The sequence below is a fragment of the Dromaius novaehollandiae genome, chromosome 6, assembly GCF_036370855.1.
Source record: "Dromaius novaehollandiae isolate bDroNov1 chromosome 6, bDroNov1.hap1, whole genome shotgun sequence".
In the NCBI taxonomy this organism is placed as follows: domain Eukaryota; kingdom Metazoa; phylum Chordata; class Aves; order Casuariiformes; family Dromaiidae; genus Dromaius; species Dromaius novaehollandiae.
The window spans coordinates 42930107-42954369 of NC_088103.1; the positions used below are offsets into that span (position 1 = coordinate 42930107).

Here is a 24263-nt window from a genome sequence, read left to right on the forward strand (position 1 = left end):
TCTCCCCAAATCCCAGAAAAGTGAGCTGCAGGCTGGAGTTCCTGAATAATTTCTTGATAACTATTTAAAACACAGGGGGAAGGGAGAGGCAGGGTTGGGGGCAGAAGGAAGAAGGGGATCTGAATTAAAATGTGCTGGATTAAGTAGCAAAAGGATATTAGGTTTATGGTTCCAACCAGTATATAGGTGTTAGGGAAGGTTTTAGGATCAAAACCCAAATTCCATGAAGATCTAAGTGCTTGGTACCAACCCCTGTCTGGAACAGAAGTCTGCTGGCCTGAGGTTAAACAATGCTGAACATTTATCTCCCATTGACTCCGATTTACAACTACAATTTCATGTAGCCTCTTTGAAAAAATCAAATTTTTCTCAAATATTCCCTCAGCTATCTGTATTAACAAAACTTCAGGTTTATCCTTTTCAAATCTTATCTGCCTATAGATGCTGTTTCACATGATCAAAATGGACTGTCTTTTTGAGAGGTCTTTTCTTTTTTCTTTCCCTACTCCCAAGTAACTCTGCTCCGAATCACAGTGTATTATTACAAGAATTGCAGTTTTCACATAAAATATATTTCTATAACCTAAAACTATAAAGTTTATTATTGTTATCTTACAAGACATCATAGGCGTGCATGGAGTTTTCTCCTCCCTTCCTGTCATTGAATGCCTGTCTCCATAGTAACCAACCAACTGGATACTAGAGTTACCTGAACAATCAAACAAAGGCCCTGATCCAGCTCCCATTAACATCAGTCGGTGCCTTTCTGTGGATTTTAGGGGAAAAGCCATACTATTTTATTTACTTTGAGGGAATCAAAGAGTCTCAAATAAATATGCTAGAAATTCACCATGTAAGATTGCCTTTGCATGTCCACACTTAAGTGTCCCGTGGGTTTTCAAAGTTACTGGTCTACTTTTCCTACCTTTCTCACACCTACTCTAAGACACCCCAGTCTGCTTCCAGCTATAAGGAGCAACAGCTGGGTTCTGTTCACCAAGTTAGACTGGGCCATGGCTTTTTCTTTCAAAAATCTTTGCCGTTCAGCTTGAAGAAGAACTGCTTGGTATTACGTTACTGTTTCAAGTCGAGTAAAAAAAAAAAAAGAGACTTCATTGTATGTAGATAACACAGCCGGTCCATAGAATACTTACAATCATTTTTTATCCCCAACAATGTCTTTGGTATCAAAAAACTATCATTCATGCTGTTTTGCACAATTGTTAATTAAGTTAAATAACTCGCTAAGGGTTCAGCCACAAATCCAGTGTCAGAGCACAGCAATGTCTTTGCAGGGCACTCTGTCCTCAAGATTTGGCATGTTGCCTATTACTGACGAATGAAAAGCACTGAGTGCAAACTAGGAATAGTGAGTTGGACAGGCCACATAAACTGAAATGTAATCAAGTTTTTGATCTCTAACTATTCCATCACACTTCATTCTGGAAGAGACCCAGCAAAACTACTGGTTATGCCTAGAGTGACTTCACTTTTGGAATAAATTAGGTAATTCAAAAGCACTAAAACCTGACTGAAAAGTAATCTCTCCTCCCTACCTCAAACCTTAAAAAAACCTTAAAACAAATCTCAACTTGATAATGAAGTGGAAGAAAAGTCTTTCAGGTTAAGCTTTTCTATACCAAGACACAGTCCAAAACATAGTATCATATCAAATAACAACTTACCAGGAAATAAGGGAATGACTATAACAGAAAAATAGGTGGTAGTTACCATACATTCCAAAGAGAATTTTTGCATACAAACCTTAATGTCCTGGAAGCCTGGATATTCTGGGATGGTGGGCAAAGTACACATGCTAATACTGTTAGACCGCCTCTGTTTCATCGTCCTGCAAGAGCAACTGGAGTTCCTGGAGCGATGGAATTGTCCCAGGTCAGCTGGATTTTCACTGAAATGGAATGTTTGAGAGTCTTTTATATAGCAAGTTCTCAGGCATATTATTGAGGCAGGTCCCTCCATTTCAGCGCAATTCAGGAGAGTTTAGAAGTGATCTGTATTCCCTAATGCATAATCTCATACTAGTGAGTCCCTTGACAAGCTGTAATGCTGAGTACTAACAGACACAGCGGTTGGTCTAACAGCTCTGACCAGTACAGCTCTTGCTAGACTGTATTCGTAGAGATCATAGGCAAGCGGTGCCTTCACTGAGGCCTGAAACCCTCAGGCCACCAATGCTGCATTTATCCTCTGAAAGCTCTTCGCAGAAGGGCAGCAAAGCCTAACCATGAGCGCAAAAGGGTCCAGGTGGGGAGGAATTTGCAGGGATTACAAAGCTGTACCTTCTGTCAATAAACTCTCATATGGTCATCGCAGACAGCTTAATGTGACTGCTGACGCAGCGGCAATTAAAGAAGATCAGCAGCCCACATGCAAGAGTTATCACTTGGCTGACATTGGAGCAGGCGGATCACTGCTCTTCTGAATAGGTACTCCAAAATTAGCAAAACATGAAGGGCTTTTGCTCACTGAGACAAAAGGTGAGTAAATCCAATTAACCAACAGGTCAAGAAAGACAGTGTAAACAGCTGCAATAAAAAAAAAATTCCTTCCAAGAAATCTTATGCCACTAGGCTTCCTCAGTGAGGTTGGAGATGGGCTACAGCCTTGGAGATCTGATGAGATCCAGGCTGCCTTGCTGTTTATGTAGCCGAGTCTTTGTATACCTGGAGAGGGAGGAACTGTCTTCAAACAGCCTGGTACTGTTGCAGATTTGGCAAGAGGCCATGGTAAGAGCAAGATTCCTTTCAGCCAAAGTTCTGAAAATGTTCATAGTAAGAAACAATACATGCCCTGAACAGCTCACAACCTAAATAACGCACATGAAGAGCAGGCAGGGAAACAGCTCCATATTTTTGATTGAAAGATAAGTTAATGGTATCATCTGCTAGAACCAGACAGGTATATGTAGTCACAATAACTGGCTCATCATGAACCCTGGCAGTACTGGGCTTCTCATTGTCCATGACACCAATATTACGCAAAGGAACAGTTCTGCCCAGCAGTAGATGACAGCCACTCTCTTCCTTACAACTTCCCCAGGACACTGTGGAGAACTTTCAGACTTGGCGAAACTTTGGATTCTTATCTCCCTGGAAAGAAAGGCACAGAGTGATGACACTCTTGAATAAGTCCACACAAAAGCAGGTCAAGTCAGGAGGCTTAAAAGTGCCTTCTGGAGTTTTCCAACCACTTAGGGACTTTGCCTCGATCCTGTAGCAATACTTTTCAAATCAGCTGAACACTGCTGTTATTCTTTGCAGTATTGTGTTACTAATTTCAATAACAGCTTCAGATGGCATCTCCTGCCATTTGGAGGATGGCACCTCCATCCACTGCCCCACAGTAGCTAGTCTGCATGCAGAACAATGGTAGTGAGAGGTGAACAGCCTCTTCTCCATCACATGCCACTGAGTAATTACTGTGCTCACTGGCACTTGTGGAAGGCAGGCAGAGGGGGCTTACAATACCCTCAGCCTCCAGGGCTTCTAGGTCACTTCCAGGGTATCTATAAATATTTGCATGCACATATTAAGATCACTGACTGTGAGCTGAAAAGAGCTTTGGATCTTATCCATGAAACCAGCTGGATTCAGGTTAGTGCTTTAGACTATCAGGCAGATGGCAGCTTGGCAGGCTCAGGGCAGAACCCTCAGCAGTAACACCCACCCCACTCATGGGCGAAAGCAGGTCAGGCGTAAGTGAAGAATTTATGAAAACAGTTACATCTGGATATTCAATATCCAAATGCAGAGATGCAACACCACTTTTTACCAGCTCTGTCCCTGGCATTTCTTATTTGAGGGGAAAATGATTCTCATGCAAATAGCAAAGCTCTCAATTATGAGTGCCCACTTCGACTACCTCCACGCTTATATATCACAGTGCATAGCTCTGTACGAGCCACACCCAGATTCAAACACTAGGCTGAGAGTAGCAATTTGCATGCAGAGATGTCACAGTGCTCACAAAATAACAACTGAGAGTCACTCCTCGTGCAGCCCTGATGATTTGTATTGTTGTATACATAATGGTACCTTAATACATAAGCATAATGTGGCCTGAGTAGTAGTACCTGAGAAACATTAACAGGTCATCAACAAGGCTTCTTGGCGCTATATTTCCCTCCCAAAGTCCAGTTTAGCAGAAAAAAAAGTATTTATTCATTACCTCTCCTTCCCAGATGTTTCAGATATTCTCAGAGCCAAAGTGGTTTCTGGGATATGTTCCAGGCAAACCTGGACCAATAAGTCCCTCTAGGCAGGCAGGAGGTGGTCCTGCCTTCAAGTCTTCAAGCCAGGTCACCACATCCAGGTCTAAATTGCTTCAGCTGTGTAGAGACAAGCAGCGTGAAATTTGACTGGTGGCAGAATGTGCCTTACCCTGCAAAGAGAAGGGGAAGAAAAAAATACAGAAACAGCAGGAGTCAAACTAATTTCACTTGTGACAGGGAGAGTTATAATTTCACAGATCACGGTATTCATGGCACTGCCCACAGTTGTCATCTGATTCACAGAAATAAGAATTGTGCAAAATAGCTGCTGTTGACACAGTTGCTTTGGGAGATGTGATCTATTGTGACTATATAGGCTTTGCAGGGGTCCTGCAAATGTACCAGTTATTGCAGACACAGTAAAGAGTTCCCTCTTTCTATTCAAACTTGCAGCCTGAAAATCTCTCATTATCAAAATTCATTCCCTCTTCTCCACTGCAAGCATTTGTCTCGTCAAAGTGAGACACCAGCAGCTTTTAATCTGTAATTGCTCATTGTGCTTAATGAATATGAGAGCGCTACATACAATATGCTACTTGCATGAGGCTTTAAAGAAAGTCCCACATTCCTGTTTTAATCGGAGGTTCTGATTCTACTCCCGCAGTCTAAAATCAGGGCTCCCAGAGACCGTTCTTTTACAATCTCATGTTCTTTCTCGTACCATATCATTATTGCATAGTGGGGCCAATGTACTTCTCTCTTCAGCAAAGCTCTCTATCCTGTTTAACACGAAACTTTTCAATATCCTTTGATCCTCTGGTGCAAATAAACATGGCTTTCAGCAGCATGTAGGCTTCATTAGTTACCCACCTGATATCATAACTTTTGCATTCTTTTAAAAAGACTTTAAATTGATTTAAAAATGGAGAGGCACATTCTTATCCCATTCCTAATGTTAGATAAGCTAGCCCTGTTTATAGCTCTTTGTGTGAATGGCGTGTGGCAATGAATCTCTTGTTCTTGTGCCTTAGGAGTAAAACAGAAAAAAGAAAATTCAAACAAGGAATTACTTAAGTTTCCATGATCTCTACGTTTGTTAAATGTTTGTATTTTCTTCACCATTCCTCCAAAAAATAAGAACTGTTCTATTTTTCTATGCAACCTTTAAGCATCGTAAATAGATGAATGATTGATAACATTCCCAGTTAATCCTAAATTGCAAAAGAAAAGTGTTTGATTTTTCATGGTACTACTGAATGACACAGATGTTAACAGAAGTCCAAATCCAAATCCAAAATTGGATGTGGGGTCCAAAACCATCCAAAAGCAGGTAATACATTATATCACACTATTTATATACATAATTAATTTCCTCACGGCAAAAAGAAAAGTATATATGCTTTTTTAATGATAATTGTGTATTATCAATGTGATAACTATTTCCTAGTTAAAGATATTTAACTTGTGTTATAAAAGTATCGGTTCATTCTCTGGGTACGAGCTTCATGGAGCTATAACATTTGAAAGACTAAATACTTTTATACAACAAACAAGAAAAGCCACCTTTACCATTTACACCAACTTCTGTAACTGTTGTGTGCCGACCCCTTACTAAAGTCGAGATATATTATGTCCACTGCTCTCCCTTCATCCATATAGTCAGTCAGAGTAGTCATTGCCGGAGCAGGCAATCAGCTTGGTCAAGCATGGTTTACCTTCTCAGTGGCCATAGTCCTAAATCTGCTGCTCACCCCGCCTTCCTCTGTGTCTTGAACTCAGTCATCTCATAGTCACTGCAGCCAGGCTGTCACCTGTGACCACATCGGCCACTAATTCATGACTAATAATTACTTATATCTGTTACTAATATTTCAATACCACTGGTATTCCCCCTTACCCCACCCTGGTTTGTCTCTGCACAGCATGCAGCAGGCAGCACGAGGCTGTTGCCATACTATTCAACCTGCCACTCCAAACAAGAGCTGCTTTGTATGAGAAAAATCCAGAATGAGGCAGGTCTGGTAACTACTGGAGGATCTATTCCTTTAATGAAAGTGAGGCTTCTGCAGCACTGGCTCTGTGACACTTGGTTCTGAGACAAATAATTCTCAGGCTGGAAAGGAGGGGAAGCTGGAACCCAGCTGACTCTCAGAATGAAGGACCATTTGAAAGGCCTAAGTGTTGAAAACACCCCAAGCTAAATCCTAAAAACGCCATAGAAAGTTGAATACATTTTGTAATGGTTTAATTCATTTTTAGAGCTAACCCCAATCAAAGGGCATTTGCTGTTGTTTATTTTTAAATGAAAGCTGTGATTTTCATCTAATCCCCTGCATCTAGGAGGTACAGCTTTAAAAGCTAACACAATAAGCACCAAAATCCTTGAAGAGGAAACACTGTTGATCTCCTGTGATACTGTGGGCATAGGCAAACTCAGAAAGAGGACAAAGTGAGTGGCTCAGAGCAACCCTTCATCCTTGCTGTTAAATGGACGTCACTGCTACAGTACACCGTCCTCTACTATAAATATACTTGAATTTGCCTGAAGACTACCAACAGTCCTGCTGAAACAGCCCACAGCTCAGCAAAACCTCTCTGAGCTGCTGTGTAAGCTAGTAGTTAGCCCATATAGAACTCTACCTGGTGCCCTCCTACAGCCATTTTGTTAAGTATTGATCTGTAACATTCAGGAACAGAGACTGGGAAAGTAGTCCAAACCCTCAGTAAGCTGCAGTCAGGTGGGACTGCAGAGGAGCAAAAGCAGTGTTTTCTGTGAGCTGCACTCTGACAGCCCTCCCTACCTGTGCAAGGAAGGGAAGACCCCTCTTCTCTCCCCTGCTGAGCATTACCAGAGTGTGACTCCAGCTCCAACAGGATACACATAAACTACCTTCCTGAAGATCACCTGGCAACCTAGAGACTTGAAGTGATGGAAAGAGGTGGGAAAGAGGAGAAGTCATCGCACCAACTCCATTAATTACTGACCAGGGAAATGAACAGGCTTTCCAGGAGTAAAGTATGTCATGAAAAGAGAAGTAATGAGCTGTTCCCTGCGCACAGATGCTGGGGAGAAGCAGAAGAAGAATTGCAAAATGTTGAGTCAAAATTTGTGGCTTCTGAGGTGATTCAGTTCTTCATTTAGAAAAGGTTTTGGTCTAGCCCTAGAAAGAAGTCTGGGCTGTATTACTGCCTCTGCATCCAGACTTCCCCCAAAGCTGGGTGGTCTGACTTTGTGTCTATGACCAGTATCTCCCTTTCACTTGCAAAAAAGCAGTGTGTGGGGGTGTGAATCCATACACCCGTTTTATTTGGCAATCAAAACTCTGATCTCACTCACACTCTTCTGACCTCAGACCAAGTCTCATGCATCTCTTTTCCTTTATTAGATGGCTAATACTCTTAAAAGAAGAAACAGATGGCACTCGTTTGCGAATGTCAAATGCTTGCCTCACGTGGCATGTTTACTATTGGATTTTCACCAGAGACTCTTGGCCCAGATGGCTGGATTTTTGTCATAATCACCAGCTTAAAACCTGAAGCAAACATTCACTGAGTAGGTTGAGCCACAATTACATTTATATTGCTTGGTGCTTCTGATTCTTTTTTTTTTAATTGACTGTAGACTGAAGTACAGGAAAGAGATTAGGGATGCTTAGAGTTCAGGAAGTAAAGTATTAAAAGTGGATGTTAAATAACAGACCGGCAAGGAATAAAGAATCTAGTAACAGCAGTCCTAGGAGAGAAAGTGTAATCTAAGCACAGAGTTACAAGAGGAGAAGAGCCACATCTTTCAGAACATGTGAAGTAGACGGGATCAATCGTCTGCGCAGTATGAGTGTCTGTGATTAATATTCTGCTGTCCTTCTGCACAAACTTTGTCATGTGAGTATCTCAACTGGAGCAGATGGATGTGATCCTTTGTGTCATGGATTAAAGGAGCTGTGAAGCTGTGAAGTTTGCCACTGTGTTCCCCAGAATGAGGTGCATTTTCACAGCACCGCAAAAAAGAAAATAGCAGGAAATTGTAAGAACGTTCACATAGGACATGGAGGGGAAAAAAAAAAAAAAAAAGAGAAGAAAGGAAGGCACTCTGGGGTCCAGGCTTCACTCTCTAAAAAGGTCACAGGAGAGCATCTCTGGTCCTCCTGGTGCCGTCTTTCACTTTGCGCTTCATAGCACTGAGAATTCTGCATCCAAGCCTCAAGTCTCCTGCTCAACCCTGCAGTGGCAGGCACCAGGTGCCGGTAAGGTGGGCAAGAATGGGCTGGCCAGTCAAAGCTTTCCCCGGCCCTTTGCCTTGGCGACATGCTGACTTCTACGCAATAATTGCCAGATCATGTGTTTGTGGTCTCTCTCTGTCTTGCTCGCTCGCAGCACCTGCTCCAGATGCGGAAGCAAGTGGGGAAGAAGATCCTGCCCTGCAATACGGATAGCTCTGATTACTCTCAGCTCCAGAGTCTCGAAGAACAGCTCCCTTCTGGGTCTTTAGAAAGCTTCTGCCTGCACACTTCTGGCAGGGAGAACAGAGATTTCCCCGTGGCATACACTTTGCAAATTTCAAACCCACCTCTGCTTGAATTCCTGCCAACAAAATTGCACTACACATGCAATTTTAGCTTTGTGCCAGTCACTGGAGTGTTTTGGCTGTGGTGAGGACACAGGTGGTGGTGGGAGCAGAATGCGTAAGGCGGACTTTCAGGGAGAACCTGAGCTTTTTTGTTCAGGAGTTTGCTGATGTTGCATTCTGACTGTGACAGTTTTCCAGCAGGAGTTGGTCAGACTAACACTGCAGGAAGAGTGGCTTATTTTGCGAAGGCTTGCCTATGAGGTGCAGTATGGGAAGTGGGAGAGCAGTTTAGTGCGAATGGATGAAATCTGGGCAGGTTGTAGGTAGGTTTTGAGCAGGTTGTAGGTGCCCGTTAGGTGCAGCGTAGAGGGCAAAGTTGACTTGGTGTGTGTGGTGCAATGGGATTGGTGTGGAAAGCTGCTCAGAGGTGGGTTTTGCAAGTGACGCCAAGATCCACGACCCAGCTGCCTACTTCAGGCCTTTTTCCTCTGCCTACCTGGGCTGAGGAGGGCCGTGCAGAGCTGCACTGTTACCGGGTCCCACAGGAGTGGACCACTGCCGGCTCGAACCAAGGCAAATTCCCGAAAAACCGTAACGAAGGGGGAAAAGATCTGGAGTTGAGTTCTAATGTCTCTTACACAGATGGTGAATTCCCCTCTGTCCAGAGAAGACTGGGTAAATGTGGCACTAATTCCAAAATACGCGTAGACTGTGGTGCAGATCATCAAAATCAATCTTTTTTTCCCCTTAATCCTTAGCATATTATTGTAATTAGACATAATAAAGGTATTCAAGCTTGTCCTAGCTAGATTGGAAGAGAGTCAACAGTCCTGTAAATTTCTTAATGAAAATCAAATAAAATATGCTTTCTCCTGACCTTTGAGAGTGCCTGAATGTAATTCCTTACCTCCAATCTACTGTCTTTAAAAAAGCTTTCACGTTCATAGCATCCCGGTCCTGTCTTTACTAAATCCAAGAGAAATCAAAGCGGGGTCCTTTTTCATAGCCTTAAGCCTAAGTTCTATTGTCCCGCTCCCGATTTTAAGCTGCCCGGTTTCTCCTATGGTAAATGGCAGACAGGCATGGTATCCTGTTTGGCAAAGGAGTGGGTGTGGATTGGCAGTGGGGGTGAGTGGTTGACCCTTGGCAAGGGGCTGTGGGTGTGAGTGTGCGGCAGGTAAGAGAGAGGCTACCCAAGCCAAGACGGGCCTGCTCCCTGCCTTTGAGACTGCAGGCTGTGGCCAAAGTGCCTCAAGCTGGGGCCTGGCCCCAAGCAGTCCCTGCCCAAGGAGAGGCATCGTTCTTCTCAATTTCAGCCTGAAAGTGAGCAGGAAATCAACTGCTGAAGCGGCGGACAGGACAGAGTCTAATACTGATACTTAAATGTGTTGCAGAACTTGTTTGCCAGCTACTGATTTTAGGAAAAGCGCATATGGCCAAACTGAAGAATCATGTATTTGCATCATTGTACCTATCTATTCCTCTCATCTCTACTCTGTACTGGTGGTAGCTTTTTCCCTTTGGATTACTTGAAAAGGAAAGCCTCTTTTTTATTTTTGTTCCTCAAAGGCAATCTGATGTACCTTTATGAGGCCCTTCCAGATGATTCCACCCTCATGCATTGTTCTGCAGGATGTAATCATCACCTTACAGACTGATGACAGCAAACTTAGCTGTGGCTTTTACTTCTCTTATAACATAGTTATACAAATAACAACATAATGAGCATGACAGGAAAGAACTTCTTCATGAAAATGTGAAGGAAGCTATTGCTAATAAAAGGTTTGTTGTTCGAAGTATTTATACTAGAGGCAACAAAAATGCCTGCTTTATCCTTTTTTATGCAAAGGTGGTTGGACTTTTTTATAGCAGATTCAACCATTTGTTGTAAACTCAAACTGTCATCTGCTGTAAAGAAGCAGGGTAGATGTGTTCACACCATGTAAGCACCATATATTACCCGCAGAGAGGAATAGCTTTAAAAAAAAAAAAACCCCACACAAAGGCTACTGCATGCCTACTCTTTGTGCCGTGTTCTCAGCTTTCCTGACAGTCTTTGAGGGAGTATTCCCTTGGGGAAAAATGTAGGAAAACCAAATTTTCTGATGCCAATGCAAGAAAAAATCTATATTGCCAAAATAAGATTAGTACATGAGTCCATAAAAAGCTAGTGCAAAAGGTTAATTTTGACTCAGGCTAAGAGATTGGTTACTGGGTCACAATACTGCTGGGAGAGCATGTCCTGGTCTCACGAGTGAGCACAAGCCAACTGATAGCGGGCTGCCCTAATAGCATGCTGCCCTAGCTTACCTCCGGACTTGAAGTACTTGCTATGAATGCTTCATAGGTTGTTACCTCATGAAGCTGCTGGCCAGTTGGCATGAACTGGAGGCGTAACCCTAGCATCACATAAGACAGTGATGGGAAGAGCTTTTTAAAGATCACCTAGCTTACCTCCCTTCGTCCCCAGTGAACTCAGTTCATCTCGATCACCTCCAAGAGATTTTCACCTAACCTGTTCATAACAAAACTCTCCAGTGACACAGAATGTATCCCCTCCCTAGGTAAACTCTTTCACTGCATTGTTACTCTCACCTGCTCAGTGTCTTCCCTCAGTGCCTAAAATAAGCTGCCCCGTCAGCAACTCCTTCTCAATTGGTGAAGCTTACCCTTGAGGAGCTGGTTCGGCCATGCGATTTGCTTATCTCTGAGTATCAAGCACATGCACCATCTAATCTAAGCACCGATGCCAACCTCTGGCATTTGAAAAGGTCACTTGATCCCCTCTTACCTTCTTTCCTGCCTATCAAATGGGACTCTCGTGGGTTATTTGGAATGGCACGGCCAGGAATGAATAGGAAAAGATAAAGTACTGCGCAACCAAGGACTGTGCAGATTTAGCTGGTGCAGTTGCTCTGCAGACAGATCTTCACCTAAGCAATGATTTGGCTAGAGAAACTGGGTAGAGAGAGGTAGAAAGGTAGTGACTCATTTGCAGCTCCCAAGAGACCTGCCCCTCTGCTCTCTAGCCAGGACTTGGCTAGCACCAGCATTAAAGAATATTGAACTGAAACTGTCTAGAGGTAGCTGCTTAGCACAACTTCTGTAAAACTTGCTTAGCATGAGTAGCTAAATTTGCTGAAGCCTTAGGCCGCACTCAGAAGAAAGGGCCCCAGAGCTGGTTCAGGCTGGAAAGATAAGGGAGTTGCAAGCAGTTTGCTTCACACTCCGAAAGGGAGGATGTCAAGGCTTTGAAATAAGGCCTGCTTGGGTGCCAGGACCCTGGGAAACAAAGCCTCCTCTCACTCCCAGAACAGTGTTAATTAGGGGGGTCTGGACTATCTCCTCCTCGTCAGGACCTCGGGAGATAACACCTACTTTCACTGCTGGGGGCAGTGTTAATTGCTGTAGTCTGGAATTACCACCTCCTCGTCAGGTCCTTGAGACACAACGGCAGGACCCGAGGAACGAAGACACATCCATCAGCAGAAACTGCAACAGTAAAGATAAGGAAAGAAACAGCCTGCCTAGGGACAGCGATGAGACCCAACAAGGAGAAGGAGACCCCAGACCGGAATATTACTACTGGTCTGAACTACCACGTGAGGGGTGGAGAGCTTAGACTGGAAAGTTATAATTGCCCAGGGATTTCTTTGCTCAGGGTCCCTCTTCAGAGGCACCCAGCTCGAGCTGTAATTATTGCACGTGCGTCATTAAAATCTAATTATTTAATTTGCTTTGATTCGGCTCTGAACTTTTCTGCGGGAAACTAGGGTCGGGCCCTGTTATGGTAGCCGGTGAGCCTAATTTCCATAGCACCAGCCCCCACAAAATCAGTGCAGTGAGCTCAGGACATGCTGAGGTAGGACTAGGGCAGCTCTTTGGTGCCCAGAGGGTCCCTGTCTTGGTTTCCAGAGGTGCCAGGACTCCTCGTTCTGAACTTCCTCCCTGGGGTCATGGCTGGATCTCCAAAGGTCCCAAGCCCTCAGGTAGAGGGATCCAGGTCTTCCCCTGATGCTGCTGGGTCTCTCACAGCCATTTCTCTCACTCATGGGCACACTCTGTCTCTGCTCTTCAACATGTGGGTGATAATGTGCTTCTCAGCCAGGAACTGGGGAAAAACAGTACCAGAATGGCAGTGGTTGCCTTCTGGGGGAGAGGGAGAAGGAGAGGGAAGGCAAGCAGCAGGCCTCAGAGCTGCTCTGGCTACTGCTCTGGCAGTTCATGCTCTCAGTGTGTCTTATCTCTAAAGCTTGCTGTGGGCATGACAGGAACAGGCAGCGGTCCCCAGCCAGATATGAGCTATAAGGTATTTAACAGATGCTGAGGAATCACTTTGGAAAGGTAATCCAGCTTTATCCCCCCATCCTACCCCTGGGATTTTCCCTAAATTATCTGCATGATCTGAGGGCTCCGTGCTTTCCCAGAATGGTTCCCAGGCACCATTGTCCCATGGTGGGGCCATGTCTCTCAGCATTGCAGCCTGCCCCTCCAGAATGTCCTGCAAGGTGGGGGAGATCCTGGGGCCTTTCCCCTTGCCCCTTGCAGCATGCAGTGATTTAACCGGGAAGAGCCCAGCAACCATCAGCAGGCGGCCGCTGGTGAGGACTGTGGTGCGGCCCCAGCTGGCATGTGTCTGTCCCTCATGCCACAGAGCGCAGATGACAGGCAGGGAGCAGTAACCTGCCAGTGCAAGCTTTGCTCGGCCGCCGTCACCCCTGCGGCTCCCTGCAGGAAGGGCCAGGGTCTCGGCCCGCAAACGCAGCAAAGCCCTGCTGCAGCCAGTGGGCTCCCGGTTCCCGGCCACCGCTTCCCGCTTTCCTGGATCCTGAACCGGTCACGGCAGGCAAGTGGGGATGGGAAGGGACAGGGTCGCAGTGCCCAGGCGTCACGCACTGGCTCTGCTCATGGTCTGCCCTTGTCGTTCCCATCAACCTCAACATGCTCATCCCCTTTTCTGGTTAATGCAGCCCTGCTCAGGTGATGTGCCCCACCATTCAGAAGTGATGTTCACAGATGATCTTAAATTTTGGCTGCTTAGGGGTGGGAGGGAAGCAGGCAGAAACTGAGAGGCGTATCAGATCTGCTGACTCCTGCACGGTTGCCCAACTCCAGCACAATGGAAGCGTGAGGCTGCAGCCCTAGAGGTGTCACACAGCTGCTGGATTGCACCCCAGGCAGGGGCAAAATCCTAGGTAGGCTGGACCCAGAGTGCTAAGGGATTTGAACAACCTCAGCATCACGTGATGCACCCAGAACGCCAAAAGGCGGCAGCCATGCTCCCTATGAGCTTTCCAAAACAGGGCAGCCCTGCAAGTGCATTAGACATCCCTCTGTCTAGGCAGGGGCTAGTTTGTATACAACAGCCACACGCTATCAAATTTCTAGAAGCTGCCTAGCCAGACTAGATGGTCTCTTCTAAACTCACAAGAGTGAGTTTAAAAGAGCTTTACTAAACTCTTAAACATGTAATCAGTGACTGGATGAAAAACAATAATAGCTAAAGAAACCACATGCTATTTCAGTGTAACATTCACTGTGAATAAACTGAAGAGAGCACAGGTCTTACCTACACCTCAAAGACCAACTGCTAAAAGTGCTGGTGCCTCTGCAGCTGGGAACACCAGCAGGAACGCAAGTTCACTAAGAGAACAACATCAGAGCAGAGCCCTTCTTTTACTCTCCTTTCATTACATAAATTATGCTGCTTTGTCAGGCAAATGGGTACAGCAATCTTGTTTTCAGTCAAGTCTGCTTTTGTTAACACAGCTGATGGAAATCCCATCTCATCTCTGACTTCTGATGGAGGCATCTTTTCCTGTTATTTTTTCCTGTTTTCCAGGGGTTTTTTTGTATGTATTAGCCAAAACATTTTCATCAGGTTAGGCCGGTATTGTCCAGAACGCTTTTTCGCCTCTCCCTACAAGCTCCTCCTACCTCTACACATTTAAACTGTTCCTTATGCTCTCTTACCCTAGAAGCATACCGAATCCTCTTAAGGAAGGCCTGTTTGGGAGGGCTAAATTGACAAACTTTGAAATGCTGTGTGCGGACATCTCCCTCTTGAGGTCCAGCTGTAGAAAAGCAGCCTGTGTCTGCCAAAAGGCTGCTGGGACGGAGTCTGGAGGCCTTCCTTGCTTTGTTCCCTTTGCCTGCCGTAAAAGATTTGGTCAGTTCCTTCACCTCTGTGTCTGCTTTTATTTTATTTCCTGTTCATTTAACCCGTAAGTGCGCTAGGGCAAGGGGCAATCTCTTTCTCTCTCCATGCAGTAGAGGCTACGCAACTGCTAAGGATTCCTGATTACTGGGAAGGTCTTTCTGGTATCATGCTTTGCTCTAGCTGTGCATAACACATCACTTCTTAGGTGGTTCTTCTCTTCATGCACCTGCACAGAGATATGGAGGAAAAGCAACAAGCAGGCTGTCTGAACAGCAAGCAACTAGAACAAAGGGTTCAGAGGAACAGGCCTTCCAAACAGGGGTGTAAACACCAGCCAACATCTTTCTAGGAGCAGCTCAAGGAAGAGTGATCAGTGTCCCTTCCCTCATCCCGCACACGCGACAGAAGCTTGCAAACTGCTGCATTTGCCGGGGTTTTGTGCAGGGATGCACCTGCGTCTGGCAGATAGCAGAGACAGGGAAGAAAGCTTTCATCTCTGGCTCATGCTTTAGCTTTGCAGGTGTACCGGCAGGTGTTTGCTCGTGATATGCCATGGGACACAGGCAGTGTGTGTGCCTAGCCCTGCTGTCTGTGATAAATCCAAGCCAAAGGAAGGGCAAGTAACCAAACACCCTGACTTGCAACCGGGAACCTGCTCTCTGAGCGTCTTGAAGGAAGCCAGTCTTCAACTTGCTAAGCATGGGTCACTTCTGGGAGTGAACTGACAATGGGTTGCCCCCCCCAGAGCCACCCCAGAGCCAGTTGCATTGCACAGGAGGAGGTGCTCTGTGCTTCCAAGCCAGGCCCCTCAGAGCACTTGTGCTCCTTCAGGCATGGTGCCCAGCTGGGTGCTTGTCCCTGTCCAGAGGGCTGGGGAGACGGACTCCTGGCTTAATAGACTGACTCGCCTCTCAGTAGTCCCGTACAGGGTTGGCCCAGACAGCTTCTAGGAGCAAGGGAACACACTCTGCGCAGAAATGTTTCGTCGGGAGTTGTTAGCCAGCTTCCGGTTCCTCTCACTCCCATCGTGTTACGTCAGGGCTGATCCAGGTCGGAGCAGCACTACTGGAACCGGCGTTGTTAGGGGCTGCGCGGCTGCTGGAGGATCACCTGCGTTGGAGTGCTCACGGCCCTGAGCAGTCGGGGGAACCACGGGGCATGGGGAGGCTCCCATGCTGCACCCCATTGGCTTCAGCAAACACAAGTCACTGCACTGAACGTCTTGCGCAAGACCTGGGGGCAGAGAGGCCTGCAAGGCCCGACATTTAGAATCACCAAGGAATGGTTATTGGCAGCGCATGCTCTAATAATGCTTTTTAGCTGGTGTGGATCTCTACGGAAACTCTAGCATAGCGGTGTGCGCTTGCACGCACATGCTTATGCACATGTGCACGTAACTCAATGGAGGTTTAAGAAAACAACATCATGCAGAGCAGCAGTAAAGGCTGTTATCAAAATAACACTAACAGAACAAAAATATTTAGTTGTTACATGATGCAAACAGGATAAATGGCCTTTATCTTGTAAAGGACCTTGTAACTTTCTCCTACTCGCTCTTCCTTCCATTCGCTCCGAGTGGCCACACGCCAGTTCCTGTGAGCTTGCAGACAGCCAGGGAAAGCCCCACTGAGGGCCACTGCACAGGCGCCTGAATGCAAGAGAGCTCTGTAAAGTATTTAAGTGCTAGTAAACATATATAGATATACACACCCACCTATATCTATGGAAACTTGTTACTATGTTGTAACAAGTTTCCAAAGCTCAATTTCAATTTGTGCTGTATCTAAGAGGCACTTCATATGCCTCTCTACCTTCTTCCCCTCCTCCCTCGACAGATTTATCTTGATGGATTGGAGAGATGTGGGGATGCTTATTGAAACAACCCCTACATCTTGGTCTGCGGATAGAAGCTTCCACCTTTGGTGTCAGCACCTCAGCAAATCTCTCGTGAGGTTGTGGAGTATCTTTTCTTCGTCTCTGCCTGTTTTTGAATGAGAATGGTATTGAGTAATTCAAATGCAGAGTAAACCGATGATGCAAAAAGGGAGATGACAAGAACTTGTGTTAATGTGTGAAAACACATCTATTTGAATCCGTTGTGCCAGAGAAAACGTTCAAAATGCAGCACAAGCAGCTCACTTGGCATTGAAGTACCCTGCCTGCAACGCTATGACCTTTTTCTGTGCGTTTAACAGTTGAATGGTACTCCCACTACCAGCTTCCTGTCCTCTTCTCCTGATGCAATCCCCAGTGATAGCCACCAGCTCTAATGCAATGCAGGTTATCCAAAAATGGGAACCAAATGCATGCACGCTAGTTGAACCTGCTGAAAATGGGTTACCAAGAAGAGAATGAATGTAGTGCCGCAAATGAGAAAATGGCAGCTTGGGTGCAGGATTATCTATCGCCTGCTCACCCACGACTGTGTCTTTCTTTCGTCTCTTAATTGCATCAAATAGTGACTGTTGCATACCCTATAGCGTTATAACCCTGCTCTACGAGGTTTCTCCAGAACGAGGCATCTGGGGACCCTCACGCCTGCATGGTAAGTAGCAAGCTCCCGGAGGGAAGCTGCAAGGAGCGTTCACGTCCAGAGAGAAGCTCGTTATAACGTGGGACTGGACGCATCAGTCTTGGGAGCTCGGGCACAGCGCCAGGCAAGGGCCCTGGGTGCCCGCTCAGCCCCGGGAGCCAGGTCGCCTGCAGCGAGGTCCCAGCAGCACCGCGGCTGGAGCGGTGCTGCAGCGGCTGCCGCCGAGCCCCGGGACAGGCGGCCTCCCGCGTCTGCCGACGGCTTCAGGCGCCGCCGCGGGGCGGGCGGGGCGCAGGAGGGTGGGCTGGCTGCACCTCCCCGGTGCGGCTTTGCCGGTGCAGCAGGCGGCCGCGGGAACAGGAGCCGTGGCCCGCGAGGCGCCCGGCGCCAGCACCGCCGCCGCTCCGCCCCCGCCGGGCCCGGGCCAGGCCGCTGCGGCAGGGCACGCCCGGCGGGGGCGGGGGCGGGGCCCGCCGCCCTCCGCGCTGCGATTGGCGCCTGGGCGGGGCGGTGGGCGGGGCCGCCGGTTATAGTCGCGAGGGCGTCACGCGGCGCGGGAGGCTGTAGCGCGGGGTGCTGCGGGAGCGGGCGACGCCGGTGCAGCGCAGCCGCCGGTGCAGCAGCGCAATGCAATGCAATGCAATGCAATGCAATGCAATGCAATGCAATGCAATGCAATGCAATGCAATGCAGCGTAGCGCAGCCGTCAGTGCGATGCAGCGCAATGCAGTGCAGTGCAGCGCAGCGCAGCGGTCGGTGCAGAGCAGCGTGGGCGACGGGTGGTGGGGACAGAGGGTGAGCGTGGGCAGCGCCCGGGTGCGGGCGAGCACAGAGGTGACGCGGCGGGGGCGCAGCCAGGCCCGGCGCGAGCTACGCGCTGGAGGGCGGCTTTGGACGGCGGGAGGGGCGGGGCGCCAGCCCGCGGGCACCGCTGGGCGGGTTTGGTGGGAAGTGCTGAGGCGCCGCGCGGGGGAAGAGCCGAGCCTGCGGCACGGAGCGGGGGTGGTGGGGAGCGGCCAGGTTCCCGCGGTGCCCTGGCAGTGCTGACCGGTCCCCTCGCTGAGGTGCCGCCCTGTTTCCCTCACAGCCCCCGGTCGCGGCGCTACCGCAGATGCCGCGGTAGCTGCGAGGGACGGGAGCCCCGGGCTGCCCGCGGGTGCCGCTACAGGGATAGCGGGGCATGGTGAGCGCCGAGGCGACTCTGGGGTGCAGAAAGGCAGCGGAGCCCGAGGGACAGCGCCGGGACTGGGAAGAGAAACGCCGAAGCCCCTGCGAGCGCGGAAAGCGCCGCCGTCGGCGAGGGAACCGTTAGAGCAGCGCAGCGGGGACGGCGCCGGGGTGTGTGAGGGAAACACGGGGCTGCCTCAGGGAAGGGACGGTACCGCGGGGGGAGTTTGGGCGGGAAACACAAAGGTACCTCAGTGAGGGGGCGGCGGCGGCGGCGGGGGGGGGGGAGGGGCGGGGTTTGGGCGGGAAACACGAAGGCGCCTCAGTGAGGGGACGGTGCCGGGGTGTGAGGGAAACACGAAGGCACCTCAAAGAACGGACGGTACCGGCGGTTTGTGAGGGAGCTAGGAAGATACCTCAGACGGGGGGACGGCGCCGGGGGTTTGGGCGGGAAACACGGAGGTGCCTCAGAGGAGAGACAGTACCGGGGGTTTGGGCGGGAAACACGGAGGCACCTCAGCGAGGGGACGGGGCAGGATCGCCGAAGCCCATCATGCTGGAGTTTGGCGAGAAATGCTGAGTTGCCTCAGAGGCTGCAGCACCTGCATTTGTGCCTTGTGCTTTTCATTAGGAAAGATCCCTGAGGTACTGAGAGAGGAGCAGGGAGGTTTGTGTGCAAAATGCTGAGATACCTCAGCGGGGTCAGTACCACAGTTTGGTCCATAACTTTACCAGAGGGAACAGATGGGTTTATGTAGAAGCAGCAGCCAGATGTAATAGCTGATAGTTAGACTAAGGATTACAATCCTTCTATGCCATTTCAGTTGCTTTGCATTTTCACAGCACTGCAAAAAAGAAAATAGCAGGAAACTGTTAGAACATTCACATAAGACATGGAAGGGGAAAAAAAAAGAGAAGAAAGGAAGGCACTCTGGGGTCCAGGCTTCACTCTCTAAAAAGGTCACAGGAGAGCATCTCTGGTCCTCCTGGTGCCGTCTTTCACTTTGCGCTTCATAGCACTGAGAATTCTGCATCCAAGCCTCAAGTCTCCTGCTCAACCCTGCAGTGGCAGGCACCAGGTGCCGGTAAGGTGGGCAAGAATGGGCTGGCCAGTCAAAGCTTTCCCTGGCCCTTTGCCTTGGCGACATGCTGACTTCTACGCAATAATTGCCAGATCATGTGTTTGTGGTCTCTCTCTGTCTTGCTCGCTCGCAGCACCTGCTCCAGATGCGGAAGCAAGTGGGGAAGAAGATCCTGCCCTGCAATACGGATAGCTCTGATTACTCTCAGCTCCAGAGTCTCGAAGAACAGCTCCCTTCTTCCCGAGCGGAAGAGCGGAAGACTGAAGCGGAGGGAAGAGCAAGGCACTCTGGGCACAGGGACCTCCCTGTAAGCAGGGCTCAGGTCCGCTGAGAGCATCGCTGGCACTGTTGGTGCCCTTTGTTACTTTGCGCTGGGCGCCCTGCCTGCAGCCAGGGCTCGGGTCTTTGATGTTTCTTGGTGGCCTTTTTGCCACGTGGCTCCTTCAGCTGCCTGGGGAGAGTGACGACCCTGTAAGGAGGGTGAGAGGCGCTCTCCCCTCACCCGCGGGGGAACTTGAGCTCTCTGGACCCCCTTCCCACCCTGTAAGCAGGGGTGGGCCCCTCGCCCCGCGGCTTTCCGCCTGCTGACAACCTGGCCAGCGTGACGGCCCCGTAAGCGGGGTGTCTGTCACAGCATCTGCCTTTGGGCAAGCTCTGAGGCGCCTGGTGATGGTGAGGGCTCTGGCCTCCGTGCGAGCTGGGGGCAAGTCGGAGCCTCTCTCGTGCTCGTGGGTGAGCGTCTGGGGGCGTTGATCTCGGCTGCCCTGGGTCCTCTTGCCCTCCTGGAAAGTCATGTTTGCGTGCGTGTGCGCGTGTTGGTGTGCGTGCCTGGGGGTGAGTGAGTGAGCGAGCTTGCGCTTAGGCTCCATGTGCTAATACTGCAGCGTACCTAACCTACACTTCCCAGGAGAGCAAGCGGAAGTCTGGGTGCAGCAGGAGCTCGATGCTGCCTGGTGCCCTGCGTCGCGGGAGAGCCCAGGCCTGGCCCTGGCTGCCGGAGGGCAGAGTTAAGCCACTCACAAAGGCGGTGGGCGGTGCGACCTGCCCGTAGTGAGGGCCTAGGTCTCTGCCGGCATGGCGCTCTGTCCTGCTGGCAGGCTGGCCAGCGTGACAAGCCTGTGAGCAGGGCGAGCGTCACGAGCTGTGGAGCCCCGTGTCACCCGGAGCAGCTTGCCCTCCCCGTAAGTGGGGGCCGGGGTGCCGGCACAGGAGTGCGGCCTGCTGCTGTAGCCAGCAACGAGGAATGACCCCTCCCTGCCCCTTTAGAAGAGGGCAGGTTGAGGAAGCGCTCTGCAAGAGGGGCCGGCGCAGGACAGCCTGCCGCCTGTTCTCCTGGTGGGACCTGCCCGCGGCCGGGGCTGAGGCGGGTGCCTGGGCTCCCGAAGACGAGGCGTTGTGCGTCAGCCAGCACGGCCAGCCCGTAAGCGGGGCGTGGCTGAGAGCCCGCCGCTTTGGAGGGCTTGGCGCTAGTGCGGAGCGGTGAGGGTGAGCGCCCTGTAAGGAGGGCTCCGCTGCCGGGCTGTGGAGAGTCATTCCTGTTGCTGTGGGGGACGGCCGAGCTCTTGGACTCCCCGGGTGTCGACCCGCCTGTAGTCAGGGCCGGGGTCGCGGGGCCTTTGTGCCCAGCTGGCAGCTTGCTCGGGGTGACCGGCCTGTGAGTGGGGCCTAGGTCCGAGTGGCCCCGACGCTGAGAAGAGGAGCCTCCCGCGGGCCCAGGGCTGCCCTGTGACTCGGGGACTGGCTGGGGTGCCGAGGGCTGTGCTGTCCAGCCGGTGGCGCGAGCCGCCTGTAGGCAGGGGTGAAGTCTCTTTGGCCACCGCTGGTCATGGCCAGCTACGGGTGCCCAGAGTGCCAGCCTCCCAGCCACGCTTCAGCACCGCCCTCGGGCATCCCGCAGCCCCAGCTGCGGTGCAGGCGGCCGGACACCTGCTGTCCCGAAGACGGGCCAGTCGAGTCGGCAGCAGTTGCTGGTGAGTTTTGCCAGGGGCTGGGGGGCTGGGGGTCGGGGGCTGGGGCCGTTGCTCTTGGCTGCCTTGGCTGCCCTTGCTCCCCTGCAAAGTCCTGCTTGCGAGCGATGTCATTACTCTCCCTTTTTTGCTCTTTTTACTGCATGCCCCTTGTTCCACGTCATGCTTTGTCTTGCACTTTCTTTCCCAGGTTCACAACACCAGGAATTGTACCCCCAGGCCTCAAGTCTCCTGCTCAACCCTGCAGTGGCAGGCACCAGGTGCCGGTAAGGTGGGCAAGAATGGGCTGGCCAGTCAAAGCTTTCCCCGGCCCTTTGCCTTGGCGACATGCTGACTTCTACGCAATAATTGCCAGATCATGTGTTTGTGGTCTCTCTCTGTCTTGCTCGCTCGCAGCACCTGCTCCAGATGCGGAAGCAAGTGGGGAAGAAGATCCTGCCCTGCAATACGGATAGCTCTGATTACTCTCAGCTCCAGAGTCTCGAAGAACAGCTCCCTTCTGGGTCTTTAGAAAGCTTCTGCCTGCACACTTCTGGCAGGGAGAACAGAGATTTCCCCGTGGCATACACTTTGCAAATTTCAAACCCACCTCTGCTTGAATTCCTGCCAACAAAATTGCACTACACATGCAATTTTAGCTTTGTGCCAGTCACTGGAGTGTTTTGGCTGTGGTGAGGACACAGGTGGTGGTGGGAGCAGAATGCGTAAGGCGGACTTTCAGGGAGAACCTGAGCTTTTTTGTTCAGGAGTTTGCTGATGTTGCATTCTGACTGTGACAGTTTTCCAGCAGGAGTTGGTCAGACTAACACTGCAGGAAGAGTGGCTTATTTTGCGAAGGCTTGCCTATGAGGTGCAGTATGGGAAGTGGGAGAGCAGTTTAGTGCGAATGGATGAAATCTGGGCAGGTTGTAGGTAGGTTTTGAGCAGGTTGTAGGTGCCCGTTAGGTGCAGCGTAGAGGGCAAAGTTGACTTGGTGTGTGTGGTGCAATGGGATTGGTGTGGAAAGCTGCTCAGAGGTGGGTTTTGCGAGTGACGCCAAGATCCACGACCCAGCTGCCTACTTCAGGCCTTTTTCCTCTGCCTACCTGGGCTGAGGAGGGCCGTGCAGAGCTGCACTGTTACCGGGTCCCACAGGAGTGGACCAGTGCCGGCTCGAACCAAGGCAAATTCCCGAAAAACCGTAACGAAGGGGGAGAAGATCTGGAGCTGAATCAGAACATAGACCACTGTGCAAAGGGGCCACGCTTCAACAGCCAACTACCCCACACTTGGAAGACGGTGGCCCAACACTGGGTGTGTGCGTCACCGTGAGAGTAAGTTGCCTCTTGGGGTGTTTGAATGGGGCTGGTGTTTGGGCTTTTGCAATTTGCTCGTGGTGGTTCTGATCACACTCGCCCTCTTTCCTTCTGCTCTCAGTTGCAGGAGCAGCTGCAGGAGAAGGCCTGGATGGAGGGAGTGGCCAAGGCAAGGTACGCTTATGGGGCTTGGGGAGGCGGGAGCAGGAAGAAAGAGTCGGATCGTACCGGCGTGTAGTGTTCTGGAGCTGGTACAGGTCAGCCGCGTGCATGTAACCCCTGTGCCCATCATTTCTCCATTGCAGCGGCTCTCAGAGAAGAAAGAAGAGGAAGTCCATAGTGAGCTTGAAAAGCCAAAGAGGAAGATTTGAAGGCTGAACGGGGGGGGCCTCAAGAGGGGGCAAGAAGAGAGGAAGGAGAGCGGAAGAGCGGAAGACTGAAGCGGAGGGAAGAGCAAGGCACTCTGGGCACAGGGACCTCCCTGTAAGCAGGGCTCAGGTCCGCTGAGAGCATCGCTGGCACTGTTGGTGCCCTTTGTTACTTTGCGCTGGGCGCCCTGCCTGCAGCCAGGGCTCGGGTCTTTGATGTTTCTTGGTGGCCTTTTTGCCACGTGGCTCCTTCAGCTGCCTGGGGAGAGTGACGACCCTGTAAGGAGGGTGAGAGGCGCTCTCCCCTCACCCGCGGGGGAACTTGAGCTCTCTGGACCCCCTTCCCACCCTGTAAGCAGGGGTGGGCCCCTCGCCCCGCGGCTTTCCGCCTGCTGACAACCTGGCCAGCGTGACGGCCCCGTAAGCGGGGTGTCTGTCACAGCATCTGCCTTTGGGCAAGCTCTGAGGCGCCTGGTGATGGTGAGGGCTCTGGCCTCCGTGCGAGCTGGGGGCAAGTCGGAGCCTCTCTCGTGCTCGTGGGTGAGCGTCTGGGGGCGTTGATCTCGGCTGCCCTGGGTCCTCTTGCCCTCCTGGAAAGTCATGTTTGCGTGCGTGTGCGCGTGTTGGTGTGCGTGCCTGGGGGTGAGTGAGTGAGCGAGCTTGCGCTTAGGCTCCATGTGCTAATACTGCAGCGTACCTAACCTACACTTCCCAGGAGAGCAAGCGGAAGTCTGGGTGCAGCAGGAGCTCGATGCTGCCTGGTGCCCTGCGTCGCGGGAGAGCCCAGGCCTGGCCCTGGCTGCCGGAGGGCAGAGTTAAGCCACTCACAAAGGCGGTGGGCGGTGCGACCTGCCCGTAGTGAGGGCCTAGGTCTCTGCCGGCATGGTGCTCTG

General features: G+C 50.4%; 1 long non-coding RNA gene across 1 annotated transcript; it reads left to right on the top strand.

Moving 5' to 3' along the window:
- The first annotated feature begins 18420 nt into the window (after positions 1-18420).
- Positions 18421-24263, top strand: LOC135328751 (uncharacterized). The gene is made up of 7 exons (XR_010389782.1): positions 18421-18829; positions 19502-19743; positions 19874-21710; positions 21898-21973; positions 22104-23020; positions 23124-23176; positions 23308-24263. It is a non-coding gene; the product is annotated as an uncharacterized LOC135328751 (long non-coding RNA).